This window comes from Polypterus senegalus, chromosome 10 (genome assembly GCF_016835505.1).
Source record: "Polypterus senegalus isolate Bchr_013 chromosome 10, ASM1683550v1, whole genome shotgun sequence".
Classification (NCBI taxonomy): domain Eukaryota; kingdom Metazoa; phylum Chordata; class Cladistia; order Polypteriformes; family Polypteridae; genus Polypterus; species Polypterus senegalus.
The window spans coordinates 84164577-84180167 of NC_053163.1; the positions used below are offsets into that span (position 1 = coordinate 84164577).

General features: G+C 37.6%; 1 long non-coding RNA gene across 1 annotated transcript; it reads right to left on the bottom strand.

Moving 5' to 3' along the window:
• Positions 1 to 412: 412 nt before the first annotated feature.
• LOC120536239 lies at positions 413 to 11572 on the bottom strand. Its single transcript, XR_005635080.1, has 3 exons — positions 11485 to 11572; positions 8042 to 8112; positions 413 to 688 (listed from the first exon to the last, which is right to left on the bottom strand). It is a non-coding gene; the product is annotated as an uncharacterized LOC120536239 (long non-coding RNA).
• Positions 11573 to 15591: the final 4019 nt, after the last annotated feature.

Consider the following 15591-nt stretch of genomic DNA (forward strand, 5'->3'; position numbering starts at 1 on the left):
TGTCTCAGAACAGAGAAATAAAATCTATAAAATACATATAAGAAAATAAATGAAATACTCATTGACTTTTTGAGGTCAATAATAAGTTGGTAGGTACAAGTAATTAAAAAGAAGATAGAGATTATAGACACAAACTTTTAACACATATTGTTCAGAAATCAGTAAATGCCAAGGGCAATTCATAAATACTGGCAGCTAGGAAACAACAACAATATTTATTTAAATAGAACATTTTCAAGGAAACAATGTATTTCAAAGTGCTTTACAAGATGTCAAGGAGAAGCGACATAAAACGAAAAAGCAAAAAAGATTAGTAAATAATATTAAAGAATAAGTAACAAAGAAAATATAAATAAATTTATACAATTTTAAAAAACTGATAAATATTAAGTAGAAGAGCAGTGTCCTTATGTCTCTAAAGATGAGTCCTGGCGATAAGGTTAGAAGCCCGGGAGGACAGTACAAACAAAAAAAAACTCCAGTTAAGTTGGAGAGAAAAAAACAAAATCTACAGGGGTTCAAAGGCCAAAAGACAATCCAGCCCCACTGGGTTTTCTACCTAACAAAAATGTTCTTAATTCAGTCCTCTTTTTTTCCAGGCTTCATATGACAAGATTCGATGAAATTGGTCTTGTAGGCAGCAGAGGCACCCGTCTTCATTCCAGCATCACAGATGGCTGCATGATGCCTTGATCATGTGGTGGTGTTGTAAATTTCCACCACAGAAGAACCAGAAAAGACAGCAGAGAAAAGTAAAGATTATTAAAAATTGCAAATCCCTGAAGAATATGATAATTCTATGCCTATAAAGTCTATTAGGAGTACAACTAAAATGTAGCTATGAAAAAGCCACATTAAAATGATAGGCTTATAGCAATTTTTTAAAATGTTCCACAGTATTAGCCTGGCAATGTTCCCATGGTAAAGTATTCTAGATTTTAGGTGCATAAACATTGAATGATTATAAAAAAGGTGATTACACCAACCGTGCTAAATATAGTTATTTAATTTGCATTACACAAAGCAATTATAAAACATAAGCTGGAAAACCAGCTATCCAATTAGCGAATAGTCAATATGAAGTTAGGCAGGGGTTTTATGATCAGGACACAGAGGCATTTAAAAGTGGAGTATGCAATATTAAAAACTCTACTTTAAAATGCTTTTGGGTATGGTATACCATGAGAGGTCCTTTGTGAACCTGAATCAGACTAGGTAGGTTTGACAATGCTATGCTATGCCATGTTACCCAATGAGAGGTCATTTATGAAATTAAAAGTGAAAGAGTTTCAGAGTGCAGTTGTGGTGATGCATGTTAGGGGTACAAGGAAGTATGGAGGTTTTTAAATAAAAACATTGCACTCCGGCTCAGGATGGGCATGGTGCATGCAGCAGCATGGCCCCAGGGTGATGATGAGGAGATTTCCCCGACGTGCACGCACATGCAGACACAGCTCAGCCGGATTCCTCATTAGCGCTCTGAGGCACCTGTACCCATTATAGTATGAAAGGAGCCTGTGCAGAATACAGGGGAGATCAAGAAAAAAGAGAGAGATCTGTAGATGAAAGGGAAAGAAAGAAAGAAAGAAAGAAAGAAAGAAAGAAAGAAAGAAAGAAAGAAAGAAAGAAAGAATCAAGGTTGAGCCAGTGCTGCTGCTGTGGAGAGGATATATACTGTATATTGTCAAGCTTGGGTCACAAAGTTTCTTTCTTTCTTTCTTTCTTTCTTTCTTCTCCTCCACTCCTCCCCAAGTGAGCTTTGTCCTCTGACTCGGTCCTGATTCTAAATCACCAGGATGAGATGTGTCACTGGGGCCAAAATATTGTTTCCAGGAAGCACATCCTGGTCGGGTGAAACCTTGGTAGGACAGGGGTCCTTCTCCCAACAGCTCCACTTGGTGACACTCAAAGAATCTAGCCCACTGGAACAATAACTCCCATACTGCCCTGTGGGTGTTTAAATGGTGGATTGCCAAGAGAAATACTGCCACCTCTTGTTCTTGGGAACTATATATCCACAGGATGCTGTCTCTCACTGTCTCTCCCTTGTTTTAGGTTTGTAATCGGGAAAGTGAACATTAACCATTCTATTCTGGATCCCACTCCACTCATACAGCCCAAGTCCAGTCTCCTGTTGGGAAAAGGGAGTACCACCTGTTTCGAACAGGATGCCCATTTACCCCTGTTCTTTATCTGTTATGATGGCTTCCCTGCTGGATATGCAGTAACTATCCATACTTGCCAGGATGACTGTCCGTCCCTGCCTTCCATCACGATATATAACAAATACTTGCAAATATATTTATTGTATATAATTTCATACCCATATGTTGCATAATATTTATAATTGGGGTGTTTAGATGTATATTTGTGTATGTGTCTTGAACTTGGAGCCCAATCCAGCATGATCAACTGCAAGACAGGAACCAACCCTAAATGGGACAACAGCCCTTAGCAGGCCCCATAATGCACACACAATACGAGTTAGCTTAACACAGGGCTGAGAGATTGAGAGGAAAGCCATAGTACACTTAGAATATCCTACACAGACACAGAGAAAACATGCAAATTACATAAAGACTATAACTGGAGCTGTAAGGCAATAGTACTAAACACTATGCCGATGTGACGCTCGTTAAAAGTAAATAAACATAAAGTCTTTGATATTCATTCATTCATTTAAGAAAGTTCATTGTTATTGAGATCAAAAGCATATCCTAGCAACAATAGGTAAAAAGTCCATTATGTAGATGGCAGTCTTACATGTAAGAAATAAAAATATCCACTATAACTACACAAAGGGGTCTACATTTAGACACTATATGTTTTAGCAACTGCGGTGGGCTGGCACCCTGCCCAGAGTTTGCTTCCTGCCTTGCGCCCTGAGTTGGTTAGAATTGGCTCCAGCAGATCCCCGTGACCCTGTAGTTAGGATATAGTGGGTTGGATAATGGATGGATGGATGGATGTTTTAGCAAAAACTTTTTACTGTCCCCAGGAAGAAAATGAATACAAGCAGTTAAAAAAGGGAAAATGTTGCAGAGAATTTATGCTTATTCTGCATAATGTTGTGAAGGCTCATATGGAATATTTCATACTTTTATTCTTAATATTAGCACTGAAAGCGATTTACAGAACAGCTAGTTCACTGATTTCAGAACTACAAGAAGTTGGTTACATTAAAAGATGACACAATCAGGGTATTTCAAATTATATAGGAAGAAAACTTTTACTGATAAGTTAGTGAGAATTTCTTTACACAGAGAACTGTACATATATGAAATGATGTAGTTCAAATAAGCATCCTGGATACTTTCAAACATTAAGTGGACAAGAAATTAGTAATGTTTGACTGAATGGCCTGTTGTTATCAAATCTGTTCTTATTTTTAATATGACGTGTGTTACAGGAAAAAACTTTGATTGACCTTTGCTCAAGGTGAATTGGTTCCAGATATAATTACAAACAATATGGTGTTCAGACATCATGCTTTTTATAGTGCTGGGCATGGTGTATGTTGGTGTATGGACTTTATGATCAATGCAGGACTAATGTACAAATTCAGTCCCAATAATATTGGATTAAGATCAGATTGGTTATTCCTCCCAAACACACATCTCCATTAATCTGTCTTTCTCATGTATGCACTGTGTTACATGCAGGTCAGACTTGTAAGTTAAGAATTTCACTCCACTCTAAACACTTGAAAGACAGAGTGAACCTGAATTTGAAGTCTCCCAGTAATGCTATATACAAGTGGTACCCTTTAAAGAACAAAACCTACCTTCTCTAAAAAATCCAACAATCTGAAGAAAAGTTTTAAAACTGCATTTAAGCAACCCTTTAACCTATTAGCACTAATTTCACTTCTCTGGGACCTAGCAAGGGAGCTCATTTATAAAGCTTGTGTATGCGCAAAAGAGTCTTGAAATGTATGTGAAGTTCAACTTCACATGCAAACATCAAGATTTATGAAAGAAAACTTTCCAGGAAAACGTGTATATTTACGGCAACTTTGACCCATGAATGAACAACATTTCAGAGACAAGTGGGAAATGATGACACCCTTAATAAAGCAGGGAAATGCAGACAAACCACCTAAATGATGACTTGCATGATAATAATTCATATCACTGAGCCATTATTATAATGCTGCGGTGGGTTGGCACCCTGCCCAGGATTGGTTCCTGCCTTGTGCCCTGTGTTGGCTGGGATTGGCTCCAGCAGACCCCCGTGACCCTGTATTCGGATTCAGCGGGTTAGAAAATGGATGGATGGATGGATTATTATAATGTGTACTGACACAATAAACATACTACACCTCAAAAGTGTTGAATATAATGTACAGACTGTATTTTAATTCCCTTTAAAGAGAGGTAAGGCTGCATATTTGCACTGAAGAACTTTACTTGTTTTTCATTAGTTTACATAGCCTACCTGTTGTCACTTCTCAGGGAACTGGCTGACAGATCAGGAATATCTCAGCCAAGCTTCATTCCATCATGCCTACTTTGCTGGAAGTCATTAACCAAATGGTGAGGCACTATTTCCAGTTTTCGTATGGTGTGGGTTTATTTCATAAAACATAGCATGTTTTTGTCTGCATAAAAAAGGCAATTTGCATTACTGCTCGGTTCTCCTAACATAATTGGAGGAAGTTACTGCACTCATATTGCAATAAGGCCATCTAGAGAGATAAAGCTGCTTTTGTTAACTGTAAATAGTCACATTTTATTAATGCACAAATCATCTGTGATGCCAAGATGTGACTGGCAAACATCATGGCTCTGTGACCTGGTTCAGCCCATAATTCATTTACTTTAAGGCAAAGTAGCTTTGACAGACACAACTGTAGTGTACATGGTGAATGGCTTGTTGATAAGGTAACTGGCTGAACCTTCGGTTTTTCATACAGCCTGTGCCAATCATTGTAATGGCAATCATGTCACTGCATGTGCCAGGCAATAGTGGCTGCCCACTCAGACACTGGCTCCCTACTCCTTTCCCAGACCCTCAGACCCTCAGACAGAGGAGATAATGCCACACATAATCTTGCACTCTCAGTTGTGGAGCACAGCCAGATATTCTTAAATGCAGGTGGGGTCTCATCTCGTCAGGAGGGAGCTGTTCTACCAGCCAGTGAAGTTCTAAAGCATTTTGATTATATATGTATGAGGTTGATAAGCATGTTCCATATAAGGATATTTCAGGGCAGCATTCAAGGCACATTCATGTACACACATTTACGAGATGATTGTGATTTATAATGGGTAAATTGTGCCAAAATGTGTGTACACCAGGTTTTAAAAATCTTGATTTTTTTTTAAATACACATTTTCTTTCTTTTTTGGCATGCAAATATTTTCACACTCAAATCCACTCGAAGTTTTACAAATGAGCATTGGCAATACCTGCTTTAAACCATTCCTAACCTACAATGGCAGAGACAGATCCCCACCATTTGAGAAATCTGGTTACAGAGATAATACTATCCAGAGAGGTGAGACTGTCTATAGCTAGTAAGTATTCTGCAAAAACCCACATGTGTTCAGGCTCCTTCTTTACCATTAAAGTGATGTTCCCAATTTGCTAAAGTCTAAAATGTCCAGACTTACCTACTAAACAACTGGCTTTGCTGCCTACCCCCTTCCTTGGCATTGGAACTGGAGAACAAGCATGGTGAGTCCATGCAGCTTCCTCTGCTTTTTAACAAAGATGTATCATTTAACAGACCTCAGATTAGAAATTAGGAGCTGTCAAAGTATTATGGGGAATCAAGAATACTGCTGCCAGTTGACTATTTTGAAATATAAATACAAAAAACTAGCTGACTATAAACTCATAATAAAAATACCCTCAATTGAAATCAAGGCCATCAAATCCATAAACATCTCTCTGGCCATCCATTTTCTTATTCTGATACCAAGTAACTGGGAAAGAAAGTGTTTAATGGAAGTACAAGAAAAGAAGGCAAGACAAGAACCAAACCAGAATGAGATACCCATCCATCATTAGGCATATTCACCCACTTAAAAACTGATTCATATCAGAGGTTAAAATCTAGGTTGGAGATTTAAATAAAAAATGAAAAATGAAACACCAAATGGAAACAATTTCAGAAAGGAGATGTTTGGGTCAAAGTACAGCAGAACAAAAGGTATACAAAACCCTGAGTGATCAATATTAGACACATTTCATGATTTGTGATTTTTTTTTTATTTATACATTTAAGATTCTTCTAGACTCTTCTTTGGATTCTGTTGTTGTTTGCATCCCCAGGTAATAAACTACATTGATGACAATGTTAATAATGACTTATTTGTGTTCTTTTCAGTAAAAGAACAGAGAACAGAGCAGAAGACACTCACACAGACTTGATCAAGAAGGTTAGGTAAGAACTAATGACTAGGGTGTGGCTGTTTTTTTCTGCCTGCTGGCTTGCAGGTATAAAGATGTCAAGGACTTAACTTCCAAATCTGTAAAGATAAATGTCCAGCTGCTGTGAGGTAGGTGACTTCTGTATCTGTAAATGAAGTTTCTGAGATTATGTATTTGAAAAGAGCAAATCATTGGCTGCATTATCTTTCAGTTTCAAATTTCAAAAGTCAATGCACAGGAAGAGCTCAGAGTTTTAAAGATGTCCTTGGAATATTTATGATTTACTGGAAGAAATTTCTTTGGGAAGGAGTTATCCAAGATGTAAATGTGAACTTTCTTATGCAAAGTAATGAATGAGATAAGACTGAAGACCACATTCCTGCTTAAATACATGCTCTCATTACACCACCTGACTGAAAAATTGCAAGACTTGCCAGTGCAGGAATAATTAACACTCAGGAGGTCTGCAGAAAAGCAGTAACTGTCTTTGACCAAAGGTAGGGTGAAGATATGTACCAAAAACAAAGCATGACTATTTATGTGTTGTATAGGTATCGTAAAATGTATGTGTAATAATATATTCTCAGACTGACTTAACCTACATCATGGTCACTGGTCTGGCTGTATCAGGTACAAGGTAATCAGTTTTGGACAGGCCACTGGGCCATTGCAGTGCCCACACACACATTTAGGTGTAATTAAACAGGTCCTCATCAGAGTTTTCTAACATTCATGTATTTGCAATCTCCAAACAGACAAACAGCCAGGTATGAGATTCAAACCCAGGTTATAGGATCTGTGAGGCATAGGCATTAACAACTATGCTGCTAAAATGCCAATATGTAAAATATATGAATTGAAACATCAAATGGTTATACAATTCAGTAAAGTGCATAATGTGTGTTGTTGTCAAAACACTACTACTGAAGTGATTGATGCTGCTTTCCTGTTTTATCAGCAACAGATTAAATCAGAAATCACTTACTAGAAATTTACACTGGTCTTCGAGCTAATCAGCTTTTTAGTTTGATGATAACTCTTCCACGCCTCAACATAACAAATAGTGTTAACATTCTTAAGATAATGGATATATGAAAAATATTAACCTTCATTAGAAAGAAATTATTTAGCTTTAAGGAAAAGCAGAAACTGTAAATTTGTTTTTAAATATCATGATCATTGTAAAGTTCCAACTCAAGGTTGCTAACTTCATCATTCTTTATTCTCTTCACCCTATGACTCACCTTACTGGGTCATTAAAAGAAGGTGTGGAGGAATATAGAGATTTAGATATAAAAGCCTTATTACAAAGTGGCTGATGATAAGCCATGTTATTTATTTAAATATCCAGCATTGCGTTTTGGTTTTCTAAGAAAGTAACGAGTGTGATATTAGCAAACATCTCAGCGTAACACAGAAAAACAATTGGTCATGGTGTGAGGATGATTGCAATCACCAGGCAACACTTTAATTGGAGATATGCCTTTAAACAAATAACTCATGTAAGTAATGTTTGCAGGCTGTAGACTCATGGGTGTGTGTGTTCAACAGTGGGACATAATCATGTCACTAAAGTTTATTGAATGACTGTCATAAAATGTGTTCAGCATGTTATCATACAATAAAATATCAAATGATTATATTACGTAATGCATCTTCCTACCTGTATTTTGCATCTGCTTGAGCACTGTCTTATCAGAATTGCTTCCGTCCTTTGTCTTTTCCTAAAAATCACTGCAAGGAAAGCGTAAATTAGTACTAGGCTTTGTTCTGGTTGTCAAATATGTGATGAAGAGCCACAATGCAATGATGTAGCTTATATAAAGATGTAGCCTTCTATACAGATATAAAATACAATATAATCTCCTCTTACAGGGTGCTTGGCCTTTACTTTAAATACAATACAGTATAGAGATCACTTACTCACAACTCTTAACTGTAATAATCACATATGATGATCGACGGAAGGAAGGATGGATACATTTTTCAGTAACAATTACTTTTTACACAATTACAGTACATGCTGTACTACTTTACTTTTCAAAAGGTGCATCTTAAATGTTCAACGAGTTTTACTGGAGCCATAATCTAACATTTAAAATACAGTTTAATTGTCACCTACTAATGTACAATACAGACCTAAACATGAAGTACTATACCTAAAGTGAGTAGCGCAATTAAGTAAATGATATGGATATAGCTGCTGCCTCTAATTAGTTAATCTATTTGGTACTTCTTCCACACTTTAATATGTCAATTGAATCTTAATGTTCTGAGAATAACTGACAAATAACTATGCTGACCTTAGTTAGAAATCCATCTGTTTTGAAAAAAGTAGAAGACGAAAACAAGTGTGTGAAGGTAATAATCACCATGGGGCGGAGTGGTGGCTCTGAAGCTAAGATTCTGTGCTGGTATCCAGAAGGTTGCCGGTTGGAATCCCTGTCACTGCCAAAAGAGATCCTACTCTGCTGGGCCCTTGAGCAAGACCCTTAACCTGAAATTGCTCCAGGGGTGCTGAACAATGGCTGACCCTGCACTCTGACCCCAAGGGGTATGCATAAACTAACAAATTCCTAATACAAGAAATTGTATAAGGTGAAATAAAGAACAAAAAAAGGACCTGCCTACACTATGATGTTCTTTGATATCAGCCGTAAGTTCCACCTTCGCTTTAAATAGTTACTTTATTTAATATTTTGAAGAAAGGGGTGCGTGAAAACAGAGAGAAAAAATATATATCAGAATGACCAATGGCAGCAAGATGATTATTCAGCTCTTAATTTTTTTTCTTAAGAAGAATTATTGATCTTACTAACAAAATCCTCAACAGAAAAATTGAAAATAACAGGTTATGGTGTGACTATCCTTTTCTAATTCAAACTCAAGAGATCAGTCTTTGGATTTATAACATAAGGGTTTGGGGAACCAGAGTCAAGCCCACAGATTCAGGCAAAATGCAGGGACCAACCCTGGACATAACTCCAGTCCATTGCTGGGTTCACTTACAAACACTCATACTCACCAATTAACCTGGGACAAGTGAGGAACACTGGAGTACCCAGAGACAAATCTATCCAGACAGCAAACAAAGCACAGAAATTGAGGTCATACTAGATATGTGAAACAATAGTATTAACCAAAGATGTAGTCATGCTACCCTGTTAATATGTAACTGTTTACATAACTGATGCAAATACAAGTGTAGCAAACAAGTCCATTAAAACCTCAGATGACACTTGCGCATATCCTGGAGTCAGCAATATCCCTACAGACAGAGCTGGAAAGATCTCAGAATTGGGCAGATGTAGAGGAAATTACATTTACTGTAAACAAACTATAAACTTGTTCATATGAAGAAAAAGGTTACATGAATAATGAATCATTTTGAGTTCTAAAATATGCCTAATAAAAACACTTTGGAAGTCTAATGGTTTTGTGAGGGTCCCCAACACAGTACAGAAGCAATTAAAAATCTTAATAGGATATTTCCTTTCATAGGATACTGTGTGGCATACAAATCATGGACATTAGGCTTAAGCTATGTAATGATTTTGTGAGGCCACATGAGGGAAACCCCATGTAGAACTAAATATACACGTTATAATTCCAGGTTGTGGCCTTGGAAGTACGTTCTGTAATCTAAGCACAACCTCCCCTGACTAGACTCTCCAGGCTGTCCATATTCCAAGGCAGACATAACTGTAAAAACCCCTGAAAATACCAGACTTATTACAAAACTGCAAGGTAAAGAATAAGATGAAAAGACTGAACAAGCCTACCTAAACCTACCTAAGATAAGACTTAACAGATGTATTCAAAAATGCATAAAGACATAAGTAAAGTGAATGTCACCTGTTATTTAAAAATAAATTCTTCTGCAACGAAACTGAGACACAGGGAAATTGTTTATAAGACAATTTCTAAAATACTTTTTTCACATAATGCATGTTGCGTGTTGCCTGGTAATATGGCTAAAACTACCTTGATTAGGATTTTACAAATCTGACTTGAGATTTCTTAGAAGAAATATATATTTCAGAATTGTTGAGTTACTTTATGTTACATTGCATTGTTTTTATTATCTGCCATACCCTCCATGCATGCAGTGTCCCAAGTTGCTTTTTAATAATAACTAGCTGTCACCTGCAGCTCTGCCCGCATAGTAGTGAAACAGGACAAACTTTAAAAATCAATAAACAAACAGGTATCACTGGCTAAGCTGAGGAAAGGTACGGTCCAAAACATGGCGAGAGGTAGACCGACTCAAATGGAGGTTGGCACGTGAGTGAGGGGCTCCCCTCGGATAGCAGCCTCTGTCTCTGGTTAGCGCAAATAATTTCCTCCTGCAGGTGAACTATGATACTTAGGGGCATTGAGAGAAGTTGCAAATTATACAAGCAAATTACAGAAAAAAAACCCAATCTAAATCCGTTAAATAGTTCTCTTGTGAAAAGTGGACAGACAGATGTTAGATTTTATATACTGTATATAGAGATTATGTGGGTAGCCAGAGTTTGATTTAGAAGCATCAAGGGCAAAGCTGGAACTAATTCTGTAATGGATACCAGTCCACTGCAGATCACACTCTCCAATACTTACTCATTCACATCGTCCCAAACTAACAAGCGCACCTAAGGAATGTTAGAGAAAACATAATACCAATGTGGGGGATACGTGCAAATTTCCTGCAGATAGTGCACAGGCCAAGAATTGAACCCAAGTACCTGAGTTTGTGAGCCATTAACATTAATGGCATACTTACAATATTCAACAATACCTTATCTGACTGGTGGAGCTCGAGTATAACAACATTACAGTTATTTTTTATAGAAATTAATGACAAACAGGATTACAAGATAAAACATACTGCACAGTCACAGTTTAACAACTATTTGTTTTATGGCACATAAACTCATCTGTTTTTTTACCACAGAGGTGAGACTGTAAAATAAATCTTTCTCTACAAAAGCTGTTTAACCAATCAACATACATTTTCATGTGACAATCATGCAATGTCCACTTTAAAAAAGTGGAAAAATTATTAAAGTACTTTCAGTCTCACAATATCATGATGTGAAGCAAATATTTAAAGGAAATGGTTACTTCAGAAAGTTGACTTGCTTTCCGGCACAAAAGGAAGAGATAGCTGCTTCTTCATAACTGCGACTGAGAGGGTAAACATTCATCTGATAATTTCTCACACATCTACATTAACCCCACCTGGAGGCTTTGAGTAAACCCCTGGTGCAAACCATCTGGGCTCTGTGCCTGGGTTTGTACTCAGTGATTCACAGCTTAGGAATCTTGCAATTTCAGCAGATGATCTGTCACAAACTGCTTTTTTCAAATCATATGGTGTATACTGCAGCTATAAGGCAAGTAACAGCTTGCATCAAACCACTAATGCATCCACTAAATATATTTTTTTTAATTAGATATGAAAAAATGGTAAATTGTTTGCATTTTTAATAGGAATACACAACTCATTATTACAGTTTATTGTACCACATCTTCAGCAGTAGACTGATCTATGTGTGTCTCTGATTTATAAAAATGTCGATCCGAAGTGTTCCATTGCCTTGATGTTCAGTCATTTATACAGCACATTACTAGTTTACTGATGTATTCACTTAAACCTGTTTTTGACTTTTTTATTTACTATCCTGTGTGACTTTACTGCACAGCACAACTCTGGTAGTCATCTTTTCTCTGTGTACATCTTTGAAAATGCATCCATTTTTTTAAGTATTTTGACTACATAACTTTATGGGGTCTTGAATAAGGAAAAGGTATTGAAATGATTTCCTTAAAAAGATTTTAAAGAAGGTGGTGTAATACCAGTTAAAAACAAAAACTGTTATATTTGATTTGATTAACTGGATTTTAATAAAAACTAGTGGGCTTTGCCCTGTGCTCGCTTTGCTCGCCCACTCCCTTCATCCCCCCCAAACCGGGGCGCACTCCACGCCATCCACTTCGCATCTCTGCCTCTTGCATTGTGAAGAGGGGGGCTGAACACAGCCCAAGAAGACGGGGTCGCTCCTCTGAAACCCCCTCTTAAACGGTAATACAATGGGAAACAAATACATTTTTTTTACCTCCTCTGAGTTCGATCAGCTGGCTTGCTGCTGCTTGTGCCGTGCTGCGTGATGTGTTTGTAGTGCAGCGCTTTGAACATTTAAAAGCCTCTACAGCAGCAGGGCCGTTCTTAGGCATAGGTAAAGTAGGCGACCGCCTAGGGCCCCCACTGCCAAAGGGCTCCACCTGGCCATTTTTTTTCACCGTAACCAAATACAACTTACAGGTCCATATTTCAGAAGTACGAATTTTCTTTGGTGGCGGAATTATCAGTATGGTTACGTGCTAGCAAAGAGGAAATAGTGATGACAGGCAGCATCAACGGTGATGGTGGGGCCTGGGATAGAGGATGGGGCCCCAGTGGGAGGGCAGGTCATGCTTCTCGTCTGCCAGTGCAACAGATCAATCATACTATAAATAGCAGAAGCTGTGAGGATAAAACCATTCCACAAAACGGCACAGCTCTGTTAAAGCTGTGCGCTTTCAAGTAGGATTGGTGTATGCTACATTGATTGAGGTCTCTGAGAAGCAAGAACGGAGGCTGCCGCTTTGGCAAACCAAATTAAACATTACCCTTTCTTGGTGTCATTAGTCATCTGGTATGATCTCTTGGCGCAAATTAATATTGTGACCAAAATATTGCAAAGTAAAGATATGCAGTTTGACATCACTTTGAATTACATTCAGAACACAGTCGACTTCTTGAAATCCTACAAAAAACAGGTTTCGAAATCGGCCCAAGATGTAGCTAAAGAGTTAGCTACAGAACTGGAAATAGACGAGAACAAAATACACATTCCAACTGCACAGACCACATGTAGAAGGAGAGTGTGGAGACAATTTGATTATGAAGCTCAATATGAGCCGATATGTGAACCTAAAGAAAAAATTCCATATTGAGTTCTTCAGTGTCTTGCTAGATCAAGCCCTAATATCAATGACTGAACGATTTGACCAGATGAAAACCCATTCTGACAATTTTGTGTTCCTGCACAATTTCGGATGCATTACGAGCATGAGCGAAACTGATTTGAGATAGTGTTGCGATGTTCTTAGTAATATCTTAACAGATGAAATTAGTGGGTCTGATATTGATGCTTATGAATTATGTGCTGAATTGTGCAATTTAGAAAATTTTGTTCCACAAACTATTTCTGCTCTTAAAAGTTTGCAATTCATATACAAGAACAATTTGCAAGATTCTTTCCCAAACGTCATTGTTACATTACATATCGCTTTGATAATTCTTGTAACTGTTGTGTCTGCTGAACGCAGCTTTTCAAAGCTCAAGCTGATTATGAGTGACTTGCGAACAAGCATGACGCAAGATCGATTGAATGGCTTAGAGTTAATATCAATTGAGCATGAAGTCATCAACTCCCTTGATTATTCAGACTTAATCAAAGAATTTGCAAAAATAAAAGTATGCAAGGTGTTTTTACGTTAAAGGTTTGATTTACATGCTACGTTAGGTATAGTCAGTAGGTTCCTTTGACATGTTCCTCTCAAATCTGATGTATATAATATATAATCATAAAATGATAAGCTATACAATTTATATGAATAAAATAATTATTATGCATTCATATGGATAAAATAATTATCATAGATTAATATGGATAGAAACAGCAGGGCCCCCGACAGGTACCTTTGCCTAGGGCCCCCAAAAACCTAAGAACAGCCCTGACAGCAGCTGTCCTCCTTGTCTCGCAGGACGTTAAAGTGTCTCAAAGAAAATCACGTCTCAACCCAAGATTTTTTTATATAATAGAGAGATAAGCTTTACAGGGCAGGGTGGTAAAGTGACGCATTACTTCTTCACAACTCTAGGAAAGTTAAAATCCTGGCCTGCTCACAATTTGAGTGGAATTTGCATGTTTTACAAATGTCTTTGGGTTGTTTTGGTTTTGTGTGTGTGTGTATGTATCTACCCCCTGCTCATTCCAAAACTATTAATGTTGTGTGAATTTAGTGACTTAAAATGACACCTTGTGTGCTAGTGTACAAACATATGTCCTGCAATGAACTAGATCCTGACTCGTACTTAAGTGATGTCAGGAAAGGCTAGAGTTAGAGCCATCCAAAACTAAATAAAGGAGGATTGTGCTGGTTTGGATATGTGCAGAGGAGAGATGCTGAGTATATTGGGAGAAGGATGCTAAGGATAGAGCTGTCAGGTAAGAGGAAAAGAGGAAGGCCTAAGAGAAGGTTTATGGATGTGGTGAGAGAGGACATGCAGGTGATGGATGTAACAGAACAAGATACAGAGAACAGACAGATATGGAAGACGATGATCCGCAGTGGCGACCCCTAACGGGAGCAGCCGAAAAAAGAAGAAGTAAATAGCTGTATGGAAGGATGATACTTTCAATTGACCCCATATGTGTGAGTGTGAGAATGCCCCACACTTCTAGGGGTTGGTTCCTGCACTGATCTGTAAGAATGAAAATAATGAGTGAATTTAAACAATTGATGTTTGTATGGACAGCATGAGCCATAGAGCATCTAAGATAGTCAACAGTACATCCTGATAGCTTCTAGGACAAGGATTTGGTTCCAGCTTTGTCACCATTTATGTAGCATTTTCATGTTCTTTCTCAATAATGTTCATTTTCGCCTGCAGGTTCTGTTTCTTGTTTCTTCAGACATCCCAAAAACATGCATATCAGGTAAGTCAAAATCTAAATTTGATTAATGTGGGTAAAACAAGGGTGTATGCTGTATTGTGTTGGACTTATTTACTCATGATTCTCAACTATCAGGTCCTCCATGACCCTTTAATGGAAAAGGCACATCCAGAAAATTAATTCAAACAATTTAGAGCAAACCAAAAGTCTAAAATAAATTTATGAATACAGGTATATATCCTTCTGTTTTCTGAATCCAACTTTGGCTGGCTTCTGAAAAAACAAAAACAAGATCCATTGGTAAAAACACTTGCACCACACTAGGAACATTTATAGTTATCGCCCAACCTATCAGTTTGTCTATGAACTGCAAGGAGGGACATATTCCAAGTCTACTGACAAAACATTGGTCTTCTCCTCTCCGAACACCAACTGCCAGCAGAACCAACCTACAGACACATCATATAAAAGTGCATAATTCAATCAAATGCCCACGTTTAACTGT